A 23,638-nucleotide genomic window follows, 5' to 3' on the forward strand; every position below is an offset into this window, starting at 1 on the left:
CATGGCAGACAGGGGCAGGAAGCTAGTTGCAGAGCTAGATAGTGTCTGGGGATGTGGGGATAGGCACAGTGCAGTGTTTTAGCTTATTGTGGTGGCTGGGTGCTGGCATGGCCTAGGCTGTGCACCTGGCAGCTGGGTGAGGTGCATAACAGTGGGGTGAGAAGCAGTGCTATTTGTTGCTGTCTAGTTTGCTCCCAGCATTATGTAAATGACCACCTGTATATTTTTTCTCTATGCAGGCTGCTCTTTTTAAAGGTGGCATCTGGCTATAACTTGCCCTCCTGGCTCCTGAGTCAGCTGACCTCCAAAGCTCCAGGTTCCAAGTCCTACTAATTTGACCAATTCCCCAAATTAAGCCCCATTGGTTTTTAAAGCCAAACATTATGAGGCTTAGTCCTCTCCCTGTGAGCTCCTTGGTTCAAAGGCTAGTTTCTTTACCCTGAGGGCACAGCTCCCTCTCTCCTATGGGAGCCTCTCTCTGTCTTTCTGAGCTTTGCAACTTTTCAAATGCAGCTTCTTCTCTATATTTACTTGTATGTTTGTTCCACCAGTCTTTGGATCACTCTCCAGCTTATTGAGTTGGATGTGAATGATATCTATTTGAAAATGAGTCACAGGGTGAGCTCAGAGTCCTCCAACTCCATCATCTTTCTAAGCTCCTCCAGTTCTGATTTACTTTAAGATTCATTTTCTGAGTTTCAAGCTTATGGAAGCTTAAAACACTAATTAGAAACAGAGAGAATTACAATAGACAATAACACCTATCACTGATGGCATCAAAATGTTAGGAGATCATAAAATCAGGGAGGAGACAGAATGAAAGGATAACAAGCAAACACAAGGCATCAGAGAACTCCAGCCTCAGGAGCCCTTAGCATTGTGGTCAGCACTGCCAGCCATGCCAGAGGACCTCCTGGTCCCCAACCAACCCTCTTTTTGAGGATCACAGAGCAACTTACATTTGATGAGCTGTCTTTAGGAATTCCAAATTGCATATTACATTTTAGAAAGAGAGCTGCCAAAAGGGTACAATTAAATCTATCCCTGTAACTTGAGGATGATGCATATTTATGTATGCTCAGGACTTCCTGTGATTCTGGGCATATGAGGTGTTTGCTTACATCTCATGGAAGGTTCTGTGTTGCACAGAAATGGTGAAGAGATGAGTGAAGGAAGACAAGGCATGATGGCATGTACAAAATACTATCTGCACATGGCCAGCTTCTGTTAGCTGCAATGACACTAAGGATGCAACATCTGGTCCTCTCAGTGGACACAAGGAGACCTGTGTGACTAGAGTCCAGATGCAGGCAAGCTTGGCCCTGGCCTTCCCTCACTGGCTCACTTCTTCCCAGGTCTTTACTTCAATATTAGATCTTCTAAGGAATCTGGGAAGACCAGGGTGAAAGAAAATGAAGAATAGTCCTAGGAACAAGGCCTCCTGGTGTGCTTTGTCAAACCATGTTGTCAAGCAAAATGCTTATACCAGGGCTGTCCTCATAGCTCTTCCCTATGTCCCTGGAAGGTATCTGCAGGGTCTACAGAGTGTGTTCCTTTCCAGGCTATGGGAATGCTACTTCTACACTCCTGGCACTTGACCTCTAAAATGTCAAGATTTAAACATTCAAAATGTACCATGATCTACTTCTATCATATCTTCTAAGAACAAGCACTGTCAGTAATATTCTGTATTATACTTATCTGTTATCAAGGGAAATATAAGAGTGACATCCCTCATAGTTGGCAATTCACTAGAAACAAAATTCTGCATCAGTTTAAGTTGTGAGTTTGAAAGTGAGCATGTGCTAGTGCCTGTGTTTATGTGTACAGGTGTGTGCGAATGATAGAGAATAAACTCACATAGCTATAAGCCACCCAAACCTGGAAAGAATCCCCGGCTAGGAGAAAACAGGGCAATGTACCATTGAACACTATGGGAACTATACAGTTGAAAGTCTCCCATGTGGGGGAAAATGTGTTCACAAGTATTCTTCTCACTAAACTCATTTTTTTTTTTTTTTTTAGCTTTGGTAAAATAAAGGCCAGTTCTGTGGTCTGCAATCAGGAGGGAAAGTTCAAAATGAATTACAGGTGTTTCTGGAGGCAGAGAAGAGAAAGAGGGATCTTTTTTCTTCTGCTTTAGCTACCTGTCAACATTTACCTCAATTCTGCCCCTATCTATGGTTTATGTGGACTTGATTCTGTGGTCTTCAGAGAGAGGCTTTCCTGCACAGAAGTGGCCAGTCCCTGGCAACCTGGGCATGTTGTCCAGCCCCCATAAAATAACCTGGCACATGGTGAAGCCCAAGGATGTTTGTTGGACATTTTTCTTATCCTAAGATTTAGCCCTAAACCAGGCTTCCAGCCTCAAAGATTCTAAGTTATTTATATAGACCAAAAACGTCAAGAAAAAGGAGTTCCCAGTATTGAGTTAGCTGCTCATTCCATGTACGCCAGTGACATCCTATGTTGAACTCTGCTTGTTGACTTTACTATGCTCTACTCCACTGGCTATTTGCTTTTTTAACTCTCTTCCTGACCTGTTCACATTTAAGGGACAGCAGCCATGTCCTACAGCTGCATATCCAAAAGACAACACACTGGTAGAGACCCTAAAGGTACTTAATGGAGAAGAATTTCTGTTTAATCTCTTCGTTAGAAATCAAAGCAGATGCAGTTAGTCAAGCAGCAGACAGAAGCTAAAGACAAACATTCTGCTCTATTTCTCCTCTCCACTTTATTTTGGTTTGGATTAGTGGGGATTATTCCCAGAGAGATGTGTAGAGATGACTGTTTATCTATACAGAATGTGAGAGATGGTGTTCTCTGCATTTCATAAAATATGAATGAGCTAAGAAGCTGGAGACAGCTAAAAGGAGTAGGGAACGTAAGCAACATCAATAAAAAATTTAAAATGAAGTAAATATAGAGGCCCTAAGAAAAGATTTTGTGGGGATTGATGAACATATCCCAGGGGTAGTACACTAGGACTCTCAGGTCAAGTCCACCTAAGGTATATTTCTGTAAATAAAGTTTCACTGGACACAGCCATGCCCATCAAGGCTGTTTCCATCAGAAGGGCATGGGTGAGCAATGGTGAGACAGATCCAATGGACCATAAAGTCTAAAGCATTTACTATCGGGAGTCTTATAGGAAGACTTTTCTGACCCCCTCCTCTAAAAGAGAAAAGGGGTCAGTCACTTTTCTTATGCCAGGATGCAAGCTCTCTGAAGGAAAGGCCTGCATCTTCTATACTTAGCTAAATGTGCTAGTGTCTTCAGCTAGAGAAGTGATGTCATTGTGAAGCATCAGGCACTTGGTAGAAATCCTAAATATTTGACTATTATGCAGCTCTCTGGAAAAACATGGTTTTTCTCAATTTGTTTCATGTAAAATTCCCAAAACAGGGCATACAGTGAAGAGTGCTGAGACAGTTTTTCTAGTATGGCTCGTAGAATTCAACCGCATAATGTAGTGAGACGATTTACAGTAAGAGGGAAAGCCACACCTGTCCCATATAAACTAACTAAACTTAAATGTAACACGTCACAGCTACACACAGACAATGTCCGCCAATAATCTAGGTTGACTGTATCTGCTGTAATTTCTTTGTTGAAGGATCACAGAGAAGCTGGTAAACATTCATCCCACTTTTTCTTCTGATTTTTGTTTGGAAGAGATGGGGACATTATCTGAAGAGAAGGAAAGAAAGAAAGGAAGAAAGAAAAGAAGGAAGGAAGGAACTAGGGAGGGAGAGAAGAAGAGAGGAAGGAAGGAGGGCAAGGGGAGGGAGTAATAAAGAAGAAATAAGACAAACCAACCACAGAAGTTTATGTGGTAGGTCTTCACTTGAGGCTGCAGTGTTCACCCTCCCAGTAAGGGATGTATTCTCCTTTACCCAGGCACATCAGATAGGAATCCAGTTAATACTAGCATTGAGCTATGTTCTAGAAAGTCTTGTTTTGTTTCAGTAAGAAACAAATGCACTTCAACCCAAAATGTCTGTCAGTATGTGGTCCTTTTGTACAATAAGCTTTGGTTCCATCTAGCCTTAATTCTTCCTTGTGAGACAGCTTCTGTAAAATGAATATTTGATGTTCGCTTGTATGTACTCTACTGGACACCAGCCCCAAGTACATGAATGAGCTCCACTACTCTGTTTCCTGGGGATGTCACCTGTGAGGGTCATTCCCACCAGGGCGTATGCAACTGCCACCTCATCCACACTGCTTTGAAGATCAAGTGAGCACTTATTAAAGAACAATAATTAAAGAAATAGGTGGATGCTTATTTTGCTATGGAGAGTTCCACTGGTATCTCCTCAGCAAGCCTTCCTATGAACATCAACTTCTTGTTTACATGATGGAACAAAGAGGCAAGTTTTGTTGTGAGAGCTACTCAGGGCAGAAGCAGGTAGCTAATATATCAAATTTTAAATAGGAGTTTTTGTTCTTTCAGGAGTTTCCTATAGAAGAAACCAGAAGGATCATTCCATCTACTCCTCACCCTGTGCTTCCAATGTTAGAGAGACATCCACTTTTTTACCAACTATTAGCTGTGTGCTCTTGGGGTAATCGCACCTCAATGAGCCTCACTGTATTGCATAGTGGTAATGTTAAACCCAGCAATAACCTGATCTGCAAAAGTTATTGAATGCTTATTATGCACAACACCTCATGCCAGGAGCTCTCGTGCGTTCCCTCCTTTACATTTCACAATAACTCTGGGAGTACTGCCCATCTTTCATGGACACAGAACTGTGATCCACATGGTCAAGGACCCTAGTAGTAGGGCTGAGCTGGGATTTGCCCTGAGGGCCACCTCCTCCAGAGCCAAATGAAATAAGTCAGCCAGAGAAAGACAAATATCATACCAACTCACTTATATGTGAAAAATGAAAAACAAAACACTGAACTCATAGATACAGGGAACAGATTGGTGGTTGCCAGAGACAGATTGCCATGGGGGTGGGAAATGAGTGAAGGTGGTCCAAAGGTACAAACTTCCAGTTATAACATTAATAAGTTCTGAAGACGTAATGTACAGCATGGTGACTATAGTTAACAACAGTGTATTGTGTATTATAAAGTGTCCAAGAGAATAGATCTTAAAAGTTCTCATCACAAGGAAAGAATTGTAACCATATAAGGTGACCATTTTGTAATACATATATCCATAAATTGTAACATGGTACACCTCAAACTAATACAATGTTATATGTCAATTACATCTCAATAAAACTAGGGAAAATATACTTTAAGAGTTTTTAAGGCCCAGAACCATTTTGATCCTCCTTCAAAAGAGCACTTTTAATGTGCAGTATTGGATAAAATCAGGTGGTGGGGATTCAAACTGTCTGTTCTCAGTCTGGCTCCCTTTACTTAGCTGCACACACTGCTTCATCTCTCTCCTCAACCTAAGGCCAGAAGTGAGATGCCAGTTGAAAACCAAGCCTAACGTTCTGTTTTGTTTTCTCTTTCCAGTCCTTCTATGGCTAAGGGAGTAGGAGATGTGGTAATAAAGATAACTTTTTATATATCCTTATCATTCAGAAATTCAGTAACATGATCAGGTACCTATCAGAAAGAAATGAAGCATGTTTGTCATCCATTTAAAACTCATTTCATTGCTTACCAGGAGGAACAAATGAAAACAGAGAAACTTGTCATCTGTCAAATAATATTTCACAAAGTAGAAATCAAGGATTTAAAGAAATCTACCACCTAAGGCTCTTCTCTCTAAGATGAACTGATCATTCTTCGGTAAAAACTGAAAATAGAAGCTTTATTTTCTTGTTGTTTTCACTCAGTTTAGCTTGGCATCACCTTAAGACTATGTCCTCAGTTATTAAAGAATGCTTTTTCTAGGTTTCCTGTAAATATCAGTTGCCCATTAGCAGCCTGAACTGGCAGCAGCTCATTTTGGTCAAATGCACATCTTGCTAGTTGGACCACTGAACCCACACACTGCTTGCCCCTCAGCAGGACCACTCTTGATTTGCAGCACTTGCAAATCCAGCTGTGCGTAGCTGGATGTTCAGTGGGGCCACCAAAATTCAGCACAAATCTCTTCATTAATGGCTGTGTGGAAAACTCTTTTCTCTCTATACTGGCCTCTCAGCTAAGCATCCTCCTCAGGTCATCTAATTCAAATCTCAGCACCACACTGAGAAACGGGAATCCTTACCTCCATTGTATAGATCAGGAGTGGAAGCCCAGGTATGTCTAGGCATCAGGTCACACAGATTCAGAGCATGGTCTCTGATTCCTGAGTGTATCCTCTTAAACATCACTTATGAAAAACAATAAAAGCCAATAAAACTGTGATTCATGGATTTGACTACGAAAAGTCCTGAGTATTTGAAAATAACTTCTCAGGTCAATGACATTTTACTATATGTAATTTTGAATAATTGCACATTTGAAAAATAAGTCTAACAAGATGAGTTTGTGAGAGTGAATTACTTAGGTCCGGGCACCAGTCTGCATTCTAGCATAGAGCTTGCAGCCTAAGAATCAGCCAGAGAAACTATAGACAGTTCCTGTGGCAAGGGACCATCCCCAGGGCTGATGTGCAAGCGTGCCTCAGAATCTGCACTTTATTGGCTTTTCCATGTTATTCTAATATCTGTGTCAATATTCAATTGTATTGCTCGGTACTAACTCTTCATAGGAGTCACATATATTTCTCAGTTATGTTCAGCTCTATATATGTAGAAATGCTATGCATTTGTTAGTTTCAAGAATGTATTGTACTTTTTTGTGTACAGAACTGAATGGGAAAGCTTGAAAAGTATATGGCATAAGAGATTTCTAAGTATATGGCATATATGTCAGTAAAAAGTCCAGAAACATCTTAACTAGGACCTCATGATCTGACTATAACCAGAACTTGCCACTTTTGAGTACTGCGGTCTTCAGTCTACTGCTTCCCCAGTACTTTGGGAGTGCTTACACATAACAGCCACTCAATAAATATGTGTAAGTGAATCAATACTCATTCATCATTGATGTATTATGTAACTGAAAAAGGTACAATCACCTCCAGAGAGATGTGGCTAGGGTGCATGAGTGTGGTCAGATGGCTTTGTGTTTATATGATAATGCATTATCATAGAACAAATAGAATTAGTGATTCAGTCAGACAGAAATTATGGAATCTGTGCTTCTGGCCCTAACCTCTGCCCCATACTTTCAGTGGCCACACATCTGTAACATGGCCTTCCTTACTTGTTGCATGCCCAGATTTTTGTATTTGAATATGTCTGTTACACAAATCCAGTCCCAAGTGCATGTATCTAGATAAGACTTCCAGTAAATAGGGTGTATGTTGGTAAGAGGACTATCTTCTTTTTCTCTCCCTGATGAAAAAAGTGTAGAATGAAGGACTCTGGGGATTTGGAACAGAGCATCATGGTTATGCTGATTTTAGACTCCCCACCAAAAACATCCCCCAAATTGCCAGCATGATAAAAGCAGCTCTCGGTGGCACAGGACTAGAGCATAAAAATCAGCTTTTAAGAAACGATCCCTCCTACTATGTGCGTGCTTGTAATGTCTCCATCCTGAAATGTTGGAAGATAAATAGATTTGACAGTGAGATATGAAGGAATTTATTGAATTCTGGCCTTTGAACTCTAGGCTCTTACTGCCCTGCTCCATGTCATGAAGGTTGAAATAGGGGCTCTTGTAAGTGCAGTGCAATCTAGCAGCTAAAAGTAACACGTGATGTTGAGAGAGGAATTTCTTTTTTTTTTTTTTTAGGTTTTTTTTTTTAATTTTTATTTATTTATGATAGTCACAGAGAGAGAGAGAGAGGCAGAGACACAGGCAGAGGGAGAAGCAGGCTCCATGCACCAGGAGCCCGACGTGGGATTCGATCCCGGGTCTCCAGGATCGCGCCCTGGGCCAAAGGCAGGCACCAAACCATTGCGCCACCCAGGGATCCCGAGAGAGGAATTTCCAACCCTCCTATGGACTGAATGTTTCCCTACTAAGTCCAAAGGTTGAAGCTCTAACACCCAGTGTCAATGGAAAAAGCAAAGGCAAAAGAAAAATTAAATTTCCAGAGCACCCAGGTGACTCAGTCGGTTAAGCAACCAACTCTTCATTTTACCTCAGGTCATGACCTCATGGGTCCTGGGATGGAGTCCTGCACTGGGCTCTGTGCTCAGTGGGGAGTCAGCTTAAGATTCTTTCCCTCTACCCCTCCCCCCACTAGCACTAGCTCTCTCTCTTTCTCTCTCCTTCAAATAAATAAACCTTTAAAAACAAAAAAGAAAAAATAAATTGCCTTATTACCCTAGAGCCTACTGACAAGTTCTTGAAACAGGCAGAGTGACATTCCTCTAAGAACTCAGCTGCCTTGACTTAATACTTTGCCAAGGACAAAAGTCAACCTTGGCCCCACCTCTAGGATCCTGTGAATCTTCTTTAACATATAAAAATTACTTTGGAAATTTCCTTTATCTCTATTCCCCAAGACATATGTTAGCAATCATCCCCTAAGCATATGATCTACTGATATACATCTGAAGAGTCTCATAATGAGGGTTTAATTAGACAGTAATAAATGACCTTTTCCTAACAATAGCTAGCCTCCTCAAGGTCCTGGATGCCTTGCTTCCAAAGTTCCTTAGAGACTTATGTTACCTGTAACCCCCTCCCAACTTGAAAGTATCTAAATGGGTCTCTCCTCATGACCCCAATGCAGCTCTTTTTGCCCACAGGTCCTATTCCCATGCTTTAATAAAATCACCTTTTTGCACCAAAGATATCTCAAGAATTCTTTCTTGACCATCACCTCCAAACTCCATCACTTTAAACCATTTCAAATGTGGCTAAATTTGGAGATAAGGCCTTTATGGATATAATTAAAGCTAAAATGAGATCATAAGCATGGGGCCTCTAATGAGATAGGATGTGTCCTGATATTAGTCTCTACCATGTGAAGACACAGAGAGAAGGCTGCCATCTGCAAGACAGGAAAGGAGGTCCTACCAGGAACCCAACTGGCTGCCATCTTGATCTTCCCAACCCCAGAACTATGAGACAATAAATTTTTGCTGTTTAAGTAACCCAGTCTATGGTATCTTGTTACCATAGCCTGAGCAGACTAAAACAAACACAAAAATATTAAACCAAAACAATTTTGTACATCTGGTTGGTCAGCCCTATCTAAATATCAGTGAATTTTCAGAGGCCATAAGGAGTACATATGCTAACAATGGTAGATTGTGGATGGTAAGAGCATTAGCATTAGTCGGCCTGGAACCAGGGAGGATGAAGGAGGAAATGAAAGAACAATGAAGGAAAATAGAGCTACTGCTGGTGGTATTTTCCAATCATCTTTAGAACTGACTCTGCTTGAACACACATGCAAGCAAGTGCACATGCACATGCATGTATGTACACACACATACAGAGTATAGGTTCACCTTAGAAATGGGACCTTCTCTGATTGACTTACTTCACTCAGCATAATACTCTCCAGTTCTATCCATGTTGAAGCAAATGGTGGGTATTTGTCGTTTCTAATGGCTGAGTAATATTCCATTGTATACATAAACCACATCTTCTTTATCCATTCATCCTCCTATGGACACCAGGGCTCCTTCCATAGTTTGGCTATTGTGGACACTGCTGCTATGAACATTGGGGTGCAGGTGTCCTGCCATTTCACTGCATCTGTATCTTTGGGGTAGGGGATGGGGTGACTGGGTGACAGGCACTGAGGGGGGCACTTGACAGGATGAGCAATGGGTGTTATGCTATATGTTGGCAAATCAAACTCCAATAAAAACATATACAAAAAAAAAAAGAAAGAAATGGGATCTAAGTTGGGGTGGAGGTAATAGGGTAAATGATGATATGGTTGGAGTGCTGTGTTGAATGTGAGGGTATGAAAAGAGTTGGGGTTGGCTAATGGAAATGGGTTGATCCATGGTTCAGGAGAAGATGAATGCAAGCTACCATATAGGAGAGTCTAGTGCTCTACCAGGAGGGCACTGGGCCACCTGGGGATAGAAATGCATCTGAAAGGAATGGTCATCAAGTAATCTGGGAGAACTTTACAGTGCCTATTTGGTTCTGTGTCTTTTCATTTTTTGTTTTTCCACTCAGGCCATCTGTCTGTTCTCAGTTGCTGTTGAAAGGTATAAATCTATTCAGTCTTCTAGATTAACTGTTCCCACAGTTTTACTCAGATAGTACTAAGTTCCTTCAGAAAGAGGAAAGAGTGTGCTGGTCATGCCCAGGTTATCTCTCTCACCCTGAGGTGCCAGCTAACATCTTCATGAGCTCTGTGACATGAAGGTGAAGCACTGAGCCCAAGTTTCCTAGGGAAAGCTGAGGATCCAAATGTTCCAGCAGGCATTCTACCAACATGCACAGTGCACTCATGGGCAGAACTGCTCTGACACTCCAGAGCTGTCTGCAGTTACATATAAAAGGTGATGAACTCATTGTGACCCCAGAGAACAATTTGGTAACAGAGATTAAAAGCAGAGGAGCTGTTTTGAGGCATACCAGGTTGAAGAGGGAGCTGTTCCCCTCCCCTACCTTATATCATTATATTGTGTCCTTTTCCAAGCACCCTGTGCTTCTTCTGAACTCCATATACTGTGGCCTTTGAAATCCATAACATGAAAGAGTAAGGAACAGATGGCAACAAATAGGAAATCAAACTTTTGAAGACACATGATAAATGGGGTCCTGACCCAGCAATAGAACCCCAGGGTTTCATTGTATTCTGGAAAGAGGTGAATGCTAAACACTTTCAAACTGGAAATTTCTCACTTGTGTAGTTCTTGATTGAAGTTTTCATACTATAGCAGAGGAGAAAATGATCAATTTCTTAGGAATCAGACTAAGCATCAAACCATCAGGATTTATCACAAAAATCAGAGGAATTTGTTATGCAAAGAAGTTAGTAGACCCAAAATAAGTGATTATAAAACTGGAGGTACCATTTCCAACAAAAATGGAAAAAACACAGTGCACCTTTTTTGAATGTGGTTAATGCATTTTACCTTGGATGCATATAATGAATACACAGAGACTGCATTGCAAGGGGCATGGGACATTGTTGTAAGCTGCTCTTGGAACTTACTCTGAAAATACTGCTTTCCTAGATTGCTAAATTGGACATGTTTCAAAATGGCAAATTGTAGCACTTTACTAATGATATTATTTTCACTTACAAAATAAGTAGTATTTCTGATTCTGGCATTGAGTTGAATCCAAAGAGGAATTTCACAATTTTTGACATTTAGGCTTGTACGATTTGTGGGTTTTTTTAAAATATTTTATTTATTTATTCATAGGCAGAGGGAGAAGCAGGTTCCCTATGGGGAGCCCGATGTGGTACTCAATCCCAGGACGCTGGGATCACAACCCGAACCAAATGCAAACACTCAACCACTGAGCCACCCAGGTGCCCTGAGTTGTAGGTTTTAACCAACAGCAAGTATTAACTGAGTCAATAATACTCATCATCACTGTTTGAGCATCTATGAAATTGCCTCTTGTCATTTTCCATGGTTTATCTAAGCTAGTCTTCTTGGCAGGCCTCAAAGTTTTTAAAAAGAGATTGAAGTTCATACTGAATCAGTTAAGGAGTGTCCCACTATTTAATGAACCACAGAAACGAGACACACCCAGGTAGGTGTGACACACACAAGCCAAACTGATGAAAGAAACAAAGGCAAAGGAAAATTATTAAATTTCCTTACTACTTGCAGCCCATTGACAGGTCCTTGAAACAGGCAGAATGACATTTCCCTAGAGTGACATTCCCTAGGAATCAACTGCCTGGATGTTGACACTTTATGAAGGACAAAAGGCAATCTTAGCCCAACCCCTAGGATCCTGTAAGTCTACTTTAACATATAAAAATTCCTTTGGAAACTTCCTTTATCTCTACCCCCGCCCCATGAAGATATGTGTTGGAAATCATCCTCCAGGTATATGACCCATTGATATACATCTGAAGGGTCTCATTGGTAAGGGACAGGTGGGTCTAGGTAGGGAGAGATAGGTAGGAGGCTACACCATCAGGCTAACAAAAATGCTAAAACCAGAGATAAGGGAACAAACCAGACCATTCTGCCCTGGGCATCAGAGGTAGGGCCTTTATATGACAATTACTTGTGACTGACAAAGAATAACCAGAACCCAAAGAAGAAGTAAGCCATTAAAGATGTTATCACCAGTTGTTCCTCTAACCAAGGCATTCCAAGAATGATAAGGCTGCAAGCTCTCTGGTCACTTCTAATTAAAAGATTTTCAGTGGAGGCCCACATTGGCATCCCTGTCAGGATCCCTCTCACTCCTGAGAGCTTTTTCTGTATCCTTGCTCAATAAAACTCTATTGCTTTACTCATTCTCCTTTGTCCGTGAGATTCATTCTTCAACTCTGTGAGACAAGAATCTTGCTCTCCCACTTCAAAACCAAGTCTTCCATACAATATTCCATTAATGCAACAAGTCATAACTTGAACATTGTACTGATGCTTTTTGTTTCTTTATTTAAAATCAGGTATTGAATTCAGCATCTCAATCCCAGAATTTTCCAAGCTCACCTTCCAACGGGAAAGCACACAATGTAATTTGACATAACAGGACTGGATATTCCCAAATCTCTGTCATGCAAGTTCTCAGACTTGTACTCTCTAGGCGCTACTTCTGGGAAGCCTTTCTGGCTTTCCAAGGCAGAGACGAGGACTAGTGCTAAAACAATTAAACAAAGAGGCCATTAGACCAGTGGCTCTAATGCCTTGGTAGCCTTTGATTTTTTTTTAAAGATTTTATTTATTTATTCATGAGAGACACAGAGAGGCAGAGACTCAGGCCGAGGGAGAGGCAGGCTTCTTACAGGGAGCCTGATGAGGGACTCAATCTCAGGACCCAGGGATCCCAGGATCACAACCTGGGCCAAAGGCAGATGTTCAACCTCTGAGCCACCCAGGCATCCCACCTTGGTAGCCTTTGTAAGCAAACCAAAACCTAAGCCAGAGTCAATTCCTATAAATGCATTGGTCTTCCAGAAAATGAGATTTAAGAACAAATAAACATAAACAGTCAACTAGGCTTTCCCAAATAAGGAAACTGTACACTACGACTAAATAAATAATTTCCTAGCTTTGCTTCCATGTCTGTTCCTTCACAGGTTTACCCCTAGTTCCTGTCAATGGGGCACCCCTGACCACTTCTGGGTTGGTACTGCCTGACTTGATTTGATGTTTGTGCAAATAAAGTAAAAAATTTTAACATGTCTCTGTTTAACTTTTAACACTAGAAATAAACTACGAATGTTTAAAGTAACAATAAAACCATTCTTAGTATAAAGGTCACTTGCTCTTTTAGCCATACTTCTGATACTTTATGACTGCTCTACTCATCATGTTCTGTTATGATGATTTCCTAACACAGTCGTCTCCTCGAAAGCAGAAACCTAAGTGTAAGGTCTTTGGCATAACTAGTATGACCTGGGACAACACCAGGCTATTCAGTAAACACTAATTCTCAAATAAGCAGTTAAAGAATAAATATTAGTACCTTTCTTAAAATCACAGAAGCTTTTTGGTGCTGATAAGTGCTAGAGCCCCTGTTGCACTCATTCTATAGCTGTGTTTCTTGGGATTGAACTGTTAAAACATAAATATAAAAGGGCTGGTTGGTCAAGTTTGCTTGGGGAATGGTGACCACTAGCTTCTTCTTCAAAGAAATCATTATTATATGCATTGCTACTATATGTATGTGTATCACATTAGCATACCAAAGAGTGTGTTGATCTCTTAAAAAAGGCGGGGTGGGGGGACAGATTTTCACTGTCATATACCTGGAACTAATGCAACATTGTATATCAATGTACTTTAATAAAAAAAAATGTTTTAAGAACAGGTTTAGTTTTTTCTTAGGACACAACTTTAAGCTACAGAATGGGTTTTTTGCTTGTTCATTATTATTTTTTCAGCACTTCTTTTTACACAGGCCAAAATAAGTTTCCATAATACCATCTTTGTGCTCCAAGCCTTCCTTTTTTTTTTTCTTTTCTTTCTGTTTTAAAGCCCCAAGGCTTTTTACTGCAAGGTTGCTAAGAGCTACTCTCTAAGTCTTTTTTGGTTTGCCCCAGACCCTCTGCTCCAGGCCATTCTGATGTGTGGCTCTACAGATGTGCTTAAAAGAAAGGGACAATGGCTCTTTTCTTTCATTGTAACCAGCAGTTAGAGGTGAACTAGAAATGTTTAAACAACTGAACTATTCTTAGCACAAAGGTCAGGATGAATTGTGAGGGAAAGAGAATAAAAGCATCGCTTCTTTAGAACAATCCTAAGGGATGTCTGAACCACCAAGGGCTCATTTGCCATGCTTTCTGGCATTTACTTTGTTTTATCTTCTCCATTGGGAACTTGTCTGTAATGTCTACATGAGAGGTGTATGCCTAGGCTATGTCTAATTACATGCTGATTTTAATTTAAAACATTATTGGGTAGTGGAATAAGAGTGTCTGCATGGTTTCTGGATTCCCCCAAATTCCCAATGCAAGACAAACAGATCAACAGGGATAGCATGTGGAAAACTCATGGATAGTATCTTTGAAACAAGTAAACATCAGGGAATAGCCTGAGCCCTAAAATACTGGTAGTGACCACAGTGGTAGGTGGAGTTAGCATGGGGGTATTGGGGTCATGGTATGATCCAAGGAGAGTACCTGAGGTCCTATAGGCTGCCCACCAGCTCCCTCACTCCAAAAGGAGGACTTAGCCTCTGACTTAAACCAGGTCAATGGGTCAGCAAATGATGTTACAACCAGACTGATACAAGCCCCAAACTGTAGGTAAGTGCAGAAAGTGTACCTGGCGGAGAGGCTGATGAACCACACAGCATCAGGGAGCTCTGTGATGGTCACAAACACTGGATGATGGCAAAGGCAGGGTGTGTCTTGAGTAAGGCAGAAGCTCTGGGCCAGGAAGGACAAAGTTCCCCTGGGGTGAGAGAGGTGCAGAAGAAGTGGATCCTAGAGAAATGGACAAACAGCAAAATCCACCATCCCCAGGGAAAGGCCCGATGGAAGACTGGCAAATGTGGGGCTACCCCTCAGTCCTGACTGCTTTCTTTAAACATTATGTACTTCTTAGCTCTGAACCACAGAAGGTTCTAGAAACTGTAACAACCTAATAATAGCAAAGCCCACCCATAGGGGCCTGATGATGTTTTCTAAATGCCATTCTCCACTGAAGGGGGGCAGAGCTCTGGAGAGGGATAACTGATTTTGGGGATTGAGAAAGAAATGTAAAAGGAGATTCTGGAGCATCCTGAGGAGAGTCATGTCAAAAGCCACAGAAGCCAACTTGTGGGGGCTTCCATTCACCAAAGATAGGAATATATGAGAACCAAAAGGTAACCACTGTAACCGATTGAAATACACTGAATATAAAAGAATGTGTGAATTTAAAATGATAACAAAGTGTAAGGGTGAGGAGGGAAGGGAGGGGGGCCTAAGCAAAGAAGGAGAGAGAGAGAAGGAAGAAGGAAAGAGGAGAGAGAGAGAGAGAGAAGGAAAGGGGAAAAATAGAGGGGGCAGGGAGAGTGGGGGAAGGAGAGATGAAGAACAGTCACTGGGTGACACTGGAGAAAACTGGAGCACCACCCACTCTGCAAACTGGCAACTGAAGGGAAAGATCTCTGCATTTATCCTCTAATTCCTATACAGTAGTCTTTCCGGATAACCAAATGGCTCTAATTGATGAAGGAATGCAGTTTTACATGGAGAAATTCTAGCTATTAAAAGTGGAAGAGACACCTGATGTGATGCAGTATTTGCAATGCAGAGAAGGGGGATAATAGAACAAGTTAAATGGCCTGGTGAGAAAGAAAACAGCCATATTTCTTCAGCAAATCAGTGTGAGATAGAGAAACTAAAGGGCTTCATAAAAATCTGCTTTTTCTCCTTTTACTGCTTCTATCCTTGCTAGGACTGGCACCTCCATCCCACTTGACACATGCCTTGTAATGCAAATAGCATATGTCCTCCTTGTAAGGGACAAGGAGCTAATGATTTCTCTAGAAGAGATAACATCTAAGGAAGGACCAGGTGAGAATGACCAGATGAAGGGATCATATGTGTATTCCACACCACTAGAGATAGACATCTCAACGCCAAGACCCCTGGCTCCAAGGAATAACACCTGGGCCCTCATCTTTGTTCTAATCTGTTCCTGGATGTCTAAGAGGACATGGACATTGGACCACTGTCCTCAGTAAAAACCCCCAGACTCCAAAGACTCCTTCCTTTCCTTGATGGGTCCCCCAGACACTCTGTATCTGCACTCTCTATAGATCTTCGATAAACTCTGCTTTCACCTCCTGCTGGCTCGTGTTTGACTTCCATCCTTTGTGCAGCAAGAGACCTTGTTGGCTGGTCTTGTGGGGTCCCCTCTGGGTCCTCTCACCTGGCCTGCTGGCATCAAATGCTATGGAAAACAAGCATATGGACATTCTGCTAAAGAACAAAGGACATTCAACTGACATATGGATATTTCCAAGTGTGGACATTGGACAGTCTGATACTGTTTTAAATAAGGCAGCCCCACGAATACATCTGAATGTGGACTGGACATCACATATAGGGTATCACAGAATTACTGAGAATTTTGTTAGTAGCATTGTTGTTAGGTATTAAAAGTCCATATTTTTTAGCAATGAGTTCTCAAGTACATATGGACAAATGATAAGAGGCCCGGATTTGAAATTAAAATATTTCATTGTAAAAATACCAAAAAGTGTGGGACAATATTCATAATTATTCAATCAAGTGATGGGCATACAGGGTTTCATTATACTATTTTCTGATTTTGCATGCATTTAAATATTTCAAAATAAAATTTTCTTACAAATACTATTGTGAGAGAAAAGACCCTCAGATATACATTTTTATAACTAGCTACAAGTAAAAGACAAGGTCTTACAGTCTTTGGAGCAAGGAATTCTATTCAGAATTTCCACACTAACTTTCCACCCCTCCCCATGCCCCCCCTCCACCGTTCCCCTTTCTCATAAAACCATACCAACCATATCCAGATGGCTTGGAATCACTAGCCAAAGGAGCAGACATAACGGGCATTTGCATTTGGGTTATCTTCTGAGCACTGCTAGCATGCCTACAATTCCTTCCTGAACTGCTAATAGGACCCTAACTGCATACAACATTTCCCTACATCAATAAAGAGAATCACATCCAGAACATTTTGCAATGAAGTAGGTAGTTAAAATGCAACAAGAAGAAAGCCCTGACATATCAATTTTAGAGCTAGCAAATGATTATAGACTTTTAGAATGACGCATTATATGCCTCTGTCACAAGAGATGAGTCTAACTGATGGGGTGTTGCTCTCCTACTACGGGAGTAGGGCTGGCAAACAGAAAGAGCATTTCTCTAGGTGCGTTCACACATGGATAGGTGAAATTCAGGCCACCGAGATGATGAAGGGGAACAAACTGTTGCTGGCAATCTGACAGCCCTTATCTGACAGACTGGCTGGATGCCTTGCCCAGTATTCTCAGACTCACCAGTTAATCATGAGACCACAGTATGCACTAGAAGAATGAGACTATGATCTTTGGGTACAGAGACCTGAACTATGAGGCTCTCTGTGGACTAAAGATCTTTCTCTAGTCCACAGACCTGTAGAAATCCCTGGATTCCTGGAAGGTTAGTAAGGTTCCTGCCCAGGAATGACTAGGATTAAACTGAGTGATGGAGTGGTGGTCATACTTTACTTGATTAAAAAGGAGTCAGTGAACATTTCTGGCTCTCAGAGTTTTGGAGATGCAGGTACACACTTGCTGTATGCATTAACTAAATGAGGTGGCACTGCAGAAGTCCCTGTCCAGATCTTCCTGTCCTATTGAAACTTGGAGCTAGGGGCAGCCCTGGCAGCTCAACAGTTTACCACTGCCTTCAGCCCAGGGCCTGGTCCTGGAGTCCAGGGATCGAGTTCCGCATGGGGCTCCCTGCATGGAGCCTGCTCCTCCCTCTGCCTGTGTCTCTGCCTCTCTCTCTTTGTGTCTCTCATGAATAAATAAATAAAATCTTAAAAAAAAAAAAAAGAAAGAAACTTGGAGCTAGAGAAAGACAGAGCAGATCCCATGGAAGTAGAATAAAAGTGTCAGAGAGGAGTTCAATATACAAAAGTGCAGGATAGTGACTTGTCTAAGTCATACATGGCATGGCTCTCTGAGCTAACAGGTTACAAAGGTGGAAAGGGGAGTGAAGGTCAGTGTGGAACCCAGCTCTGACAATCCCCAGAGAAACTTTACAGCCAGGAAAGCCATCATCCTGAGACCTAAAGATGTTCCAGGATTTCATGGGGGCAACTCCATGTACTAAAGGAAGCTTCACTTCTCAGCACCAACAGTAGACAGAAACAGAGAAGAAATGTTGTGCCAGGTGGCAAGATACCCTCTCCTTCTCTTCCTCTCTCTCTTTTCTCTCTTCATTTCTCTTATTTATATACTACACAGACACAGACACAGACACAACAGACACACACACACAATTTGGGGAGAAAAACAATGGCATGGCAGGTACTTTTAGGCACTTGTATTAGGAATAATGACTCAATAGGAATATTTACATGCAACACTATTCCTTTATTTCTAGCTATTACATTGGGCCAAGTGAAAAAAAAAACAATTTTTATTTAATATTAAAAGACATCAAAAGTGAAGGAGTTTCATGATTTAAGATTGATGCAGAATCTCAACGTTATAATTTATTTCTTAATTTGGGAGCACAGATTCTAAAATACTGGTGTTTTATTTGCCTTACCAAAGTATGGACTATAATTTTAGGAGAAATGTTTGATGATCTGGCTCTAAGATCAAACCCACCCAAACTACTGATGAGCAGTATAATCCATGCTTCTATGCTCTGAGACTCTAGGTCTCTCTTTCTGTCCCTTCCTTGTCACCCCAGCACCAGATCATGCCCAGCTCTTTCTTTTCTGTCACCCACCCTGATGAAGTCTGAGTCAGCTACAGAGCAAGAGCTAAAAGCCCAATCTGGAAGGGACAGACTTGAAAGTAGTAATTACATATTTTCAATTTGAAAACTGCTTGAGTTGAGAGTTTCAAAATCTATTTGGGGAATGCATAAATAATATACTGATAATTGGCACATTTTTTTTTTACATCAGCCTTCCCATTTTAAACACTCATTTAAAACAATTGGTGCAAAAAAAAAGCTAACAAAATAAAAATGAAATCTTATTTTTTGCATACTTCTTATTTGTCACACTCTTTACATGATTCCACTGTCATGATTTCAAAATAATCAACAGTGCTAATACTGCCATTGAAAAAATGGATATATTAGGTAATTAATTCTAGTTTTTGGTCCATTTACATTTGACATGATTATAGATATGTTTCTGTTTGTCTTCCATCTTGTTATTTGTTCTCTGTTTTATCTGTCCTGTGTTACTTCTATTTCTTTTATGTCTTCTTTTGGATCAACTTAGTATTTTTTCGTATTTCACTGTATCTCCTTTATTTGTTTTTAAGCTGTACTTCTTGGTGTTTTTTAAATTGGTGACTCTATGGTTTACAATATGCATCTTTTAACTTATCAATGTCTACTATAAACTAGTATACTATTTACGTATCATATTATATTAGAAACTTACAAGAGTATATGCTTCCAAATACTCTCTCTTGTCCTTTTTACTATAATTGTCCCATATTATTTCTATATATATTATAAATTTAATTCTCATTGTTATTCCTTGTTCTTTAAATGACCAGTTATCCTTTATAGAAATTAAGAAATAAGAAGTCTTTTAAATTTCCCTACATATTTAAATTTATCTGAGCTTTTCAATCCTTCAGTGGACAATTTCCATTTGGTATAATTTTCCTTCAGCATGAAAAAATTCCTTTCAAGTTTCTTGTAGTTCATCCCTGCTGGTGCTGAATTCTCTCACTCATTAATCCAACAATATCTTACTCATATCTTCATTTTTGAAAGATATTTTCCTTAGATAGAGAATTTTTTAATACCTCATACTCCCCACTCAACCCTGCCAAGAAGAAAGTTCATGTGAAGACAAAGTGAGAAGATGCTATCTGCAAGCTAGGAACATCAGAAAGCAACCCTGACTGCATCTGGATATGAAACTTCTGACCTCCAACACTGTAAGAAAATATATTTCTGTTGTTGAAACTACCCAGTCTGTAGCATTTTGTGATAGCAGCCTTAAGAGGCTGGTACAATAATGTTCATAGTTGATTAATTTGTAATAGTCCAAAACTGGTGGCAACTAAAATTTTTCTCAGCAAGTATACAGTTAAGAAAGCTCTAGCACACCCACACTAGAGAATATCATTCAGTAGTAAAAAGGAATAAACTAGTTACTCGTTCTACAACTTGGATGATACTTAAGGACATTGTACTAAGTGAAAAAAAAAAAAAAAAAAAGCCAATTTGCCAGTCTCAAAAGGTCATATATTGTGTGATTTCACTTGTATAACATGCCCCCAAGGAAGAAATGTATAGAAATGGAAAACAGAATAGCAATTGCTGGGGGTTAGAAATGCAGGGTGTGATCATGAAAAGGCAACAGGAGAGAGATCTTAGTGGTGCGGGAACCGTTTTGTATCTTAATTGAGGCTGTGGGTACAGAAATCTACACATGTGATAAAATGGCATTGAACTATGTCTATCTACACACTATAGCAATTTCAGTCTCCTGGTTTTGACACTGTAGTCATACAAGATGCAGCCTTTGGGGGAAAGTGGGTTAGGGATACACAGGACTTCTCTACATTACTGTTGCATTTTCCTATAATTATTTAAAATAAATGTATTTTTACTTTAAATAATTATTTATTTGAATATATTTATAGTTATTCCAAATGAAAAGTTAAAAAAAATTATGAAAAACACACAAAAATGTTGCTGCCCTGATGACTTCAAAATTACCTACTGTAGCTTTAAAATTCATGAAAACTCTGCAGTATATTGTATGACACATTGTGTTTGTTTTAATATAAATTAATGTTTTAGGTAACTTACATTAGAAGTAAATGAAAGCCCTAGGCCAACCCTGAGGTTTTCTGCTCTTCCAGCCACACTTCAGTATCCCCCAGTTTGAGGAAATTTAGACTCTGCCACCATTGGGTTGAAGCTGGTCTCTGCCACCTCTCAGTCTTGTGCTCCCCAAATAATAATCTTTCTTTTTTTCAAAGTATTGTATTTATTTATTCATGAGAGACACAGAGAGAGAGGCAGAGACACAGGCAGAGGGAGAAACAGGATCCCTGCAGGGAGCCTGATGCAGGATTCCATTACAGAACCCTGAGATCATGTCCTGTGCCAACCAGTCAAGGTCAAACACCCAGGCACCCAATAATAATCTTTCTTAACATAATTTTCTCACCTGAAAAATATGGGCAAAAATTGTTTGAAGAGTCATTGTCATACTTGGAGATGATGAATACAGCACCTATGATAATTTCTGACATCAGTAGAGCTCACATGTTGTAACTATGTACTCATAAAGTAGAGCCACCATAGGTATGCATGTGTAATATATTTTTTAATCTTTATCTTTTTAATCATACACAAACTCATATAAAGTCACCTATTTAGCAAAAACAATGTTTTTAGGGTAAAACATCCTTTCCAAAAATGAAAATTACTAATCAGGGATGCCTGGGTGGCCCAGTGGTTAAGCGCCTGCCTTTGGCCTGTGATCCTGAAGTCCCGGGATGGAGTCCCACATTGGGCTCCCTGCATGGAGCCTGCTTCTCTCTCTGCCTGTGTCTCTGTGTGTCTCTCATGAATAAGTAAATAAAATCTTTTTTTTAAAAAAAGATAATTACTAATCAGAAAGGGGGAAAAACAAGGATCACAGGGAAGAGTAACAAAAGATTATAAATTCACTTCTTTTAAGAGACATGAAAATCCTCTCTAACAGATAAAAGATTTAAAATAATATTCAAATCTATATATTAAGAATTAAAAGCAAAAGAGGAGGGGAGGTAAAAAAAAAAAACAAAAAAAAAACAAGTAGAGAAGGAAGAGCTAAAGATGTCCTTAGAGATGAAAAGAGTTTCCAAGAGAAAATTAAGAACAAGAGTGGAAATATCTATTGAAGAAAGAGAGAGAATGGAAGAGATAAGGTGTAAGTGCACAGTAGAATAATAGGAATAAAGGAGAATTATTAAACCTTGAGAAAATCCAAAAAACTTGAACAAATGTCATTGTCACATGGTGTCTCCTTCAGAACAATGGTCCTAGAAGCTTTCAACTTGCCTTTTTGCTCTCTAAAATTCTCTGTAGGCTCTTTGACCATTTTTCCTGACTCTTCACCTATTTTCTGAAAGATAACAGAGGATCCACTCAGTAGGAGAGTGATCACAAGGAAAAAAAAATGTTCTCTAGTCTCCAATATCATACACACAGAGTGAAATAAAATCAAAACCCAGAATATTGTTATTCTTGATTAAATTCCCGCTGTGGAAATAGCTGAAAGAATTACAGCCTCTAACCAGTCACTGAATTTTCACTTTCCTGAGTTAAATGCTATTTCAACTACTATTTATACCTTTTCTATCAAAAGGAATAATTTTGTAATTGAAAAGGGTAGAATGATAAGAAGAATGATGATGATGACAACAATGATGATGAATGACAAATATTATTTATTGTGTGTTTACTGCACACCAACTCTAGCAGGGACATTTTGCATCGTGTCTGGTTTAATTATTATTTATTGTAATGTATTACAAGTGTTTATCACATTCTGGGCACTGTTGTCAGGACTCTCAGTCACATTTTACTATCCTACTAATATTTTATAATAGATATTTCCATTCTGTTAATAAGGAAAATACATTTCAAGGAGTTGTCTGGCCTGAGAGTCTAACCCAGCTTCTGTTGCTTCCCTTTTAAGTTTTCCCAGCCTTCTGAATGGAAGCAATAAACATGCTTGATGAGTAGAATGAATCAAGTCATAAACTTCAGTCTGACACCAAAGGAATGTGAACTGGGTGACAGAATGAAGATTTCCATGTAGATTTAACACACTTTGGCCAAGAAGAGGCAAAAATATAACACTTGATTCTATAGGAAATGGAGAATCTCTGAAAGCTTTTGAAAAGGAAAATACCAGAATAAAATCTGTGCTTCAGCAAACTGGATCTGCTGCAACAGATGGGAAGAGAAGCTAGTGGCAGGATCTGGAGACATCGGGAATGCCCCAGGTAAGAGGATATAAGAACCTGAATTGACCTCGGAATTTAAAAGTAAGACACAGCTGCCAGGTAGGTAGGATAACCAAGTCTTAGAATTTGGTTGGATATAAAAATAGGAGTTAAAGATAGAAATAAATGTTAATCCTAAGTGAAGCCCAGAAAAACAATGGGAGGCAGGAGAATTTTAGAACAGGAGATGGTGTTCTCTAGTGAGCTTTAGAAATAATGAGAGATCCAGGGGGCGCTAATAGCAGGCAAATGTAAAGCTAAAATGGACTTCTAGGAGGCCTTAGCTGTGGAAGGTGACATTTATTATTACAATTAGGTTTAAAGTTTCAGGTTCAAAAAAATTACATCCATATAGTTGTTAACTAGAAAA

General features: G+C 40.0%; 1 protein-coding gene and 1 long non-coding RNA gene across 4 annotated transcripts in view; both read right to left on the reverse strand.

Moving 5' to 3' along the window:
• The window catches only part of GABRG3 (gamma-aminobutyric acid type A receptor subunit gamma3), a 686,820-nt gene that overhangs the window by 474,953 nt on the left and 188,229 nt on the right, over positions 1-23,638 (reverse strand). The window contains exon 3 of one of the 3 annotated variants that reach the window (XM_077868346.1): positions 14,859-14,987. The exons of the other annotated variants lie outside the window; for them this stretch is intronic. The gene's annotated coding sequence lies outside the window, so the exon portion shown is untranslated. The remainder of the gene's footprint in view (positions 1-14,858; positions 14,988-23,638) is intronic. 3 annotated transcript variants of the gene reach the window in all.
• LOC144295816 (uncharacterized) lies at positions 9,317-14,852 on the reverse strand. The gene is made up of 3 exons (XR_013362915.1): positions 14,714-14,852; positions 13,558-13,646; positions 9,317-10,826 (listed from the first exon to the last, which is right to left on the reverse strand). It is a non-coding gene; the product is annotated as an uncharacterized LOC144295816 (long non-coding RNA).

Source organism: Canis aureus, chromosome 2 (genome assembly GCF_053574225.1).
Source record: "Canis aureus isolate CA01 chromosome 2, VMU_Caureus_v.1.0, whole genome shotgun sequence".
NCBI lineage: Eukaryota > Metazoa > Chordata > Mammalia > Carnivora > Canidae > Canis > Canis aureus.